The 582-nt window shown below is 46.4% G+C and overlaps 1 protein-coding gene across 2 annotated transcripts in view; it reads left to right on the top strand.

Moving 5' to 3' along the window:
• The window catches only part of LOC101845963 (acetyl-coenzyme A transporter 1), a 19,327-nt gene that overhangs the window by 8,614 nt on the left and 10,131 nt on the right, over positions 1-582 (top strand). The gene's annotated exons all lie outside the window — the stretch shown is intronic.

Raw genomic sequence — 582 nt, 5'->3', positions numbered from 1 at the left:
TCTCTCTCTCTCTCTGTTCCTATATTGATCTGCCGTTTCTGCTCCCACCTACAGGGTTGTTTATGCTGGTCCTGTCTGTGTTTGTCTGTTTGTCTGTTGTCTGTCTGCCTGTTCCTTTGTGTTGACTTGTGGTTGCTACTCCTACCCCCAGATTTTAACAAACTGGTCCTGTCTGTGTCTGTCTTTCTGTGTGTCTGTCTGTTTGTCTGGTTGTTTTTTTGTCTGTTCCTTTGTGTTGACCTGTGGTTGCTACTCCCACCCCCAGATTTTTTATGCTGGTCCTGTCTGTCTGTGTGGCTGTCTGTGTGTGTATGTGTGTCCCCATATACTGACCCACCCCCAGGTTTGTTTATGTTGGTTCTGTCTGTCTGTCTGTTTGTCTGTCTGCCTGTTGAACTGTTCCTATGTATTGACCTGTTGTTGTTTCGTCCGCCCCCAGGTTTGTTTATGTTGTGTGTCTGTCTGTCTGTCTGTGTGTCCCTTTATACTAACCCACAGTTGCTACTCACATATACAGGTTTGTTCATGCTGGTTCTGTCTGTCTGTCTGTCTGTCTGTTTGTGTGTCCACATCATAGCTGCC

The sequence above is a fragment of the Aplysia californica genome, unplaced genomic scaffold (assembly GCF_000002075.1).
Source record: "Aplysia californica isolate F4 #8 unplaced genomic scaffold, AplCal3.0 scaffold00001, whole genome shotgun sequence".
Classification (NCBI taxonomy): Eukaryota; Metazoa; Mollusca; class Gastropoda; order Aplysiida; family Aplysiidae; genus Aplysia; species Aplysia californica.
This window is presented reverse-complemented; position numbering and strand designations above follow the sequence as displayed.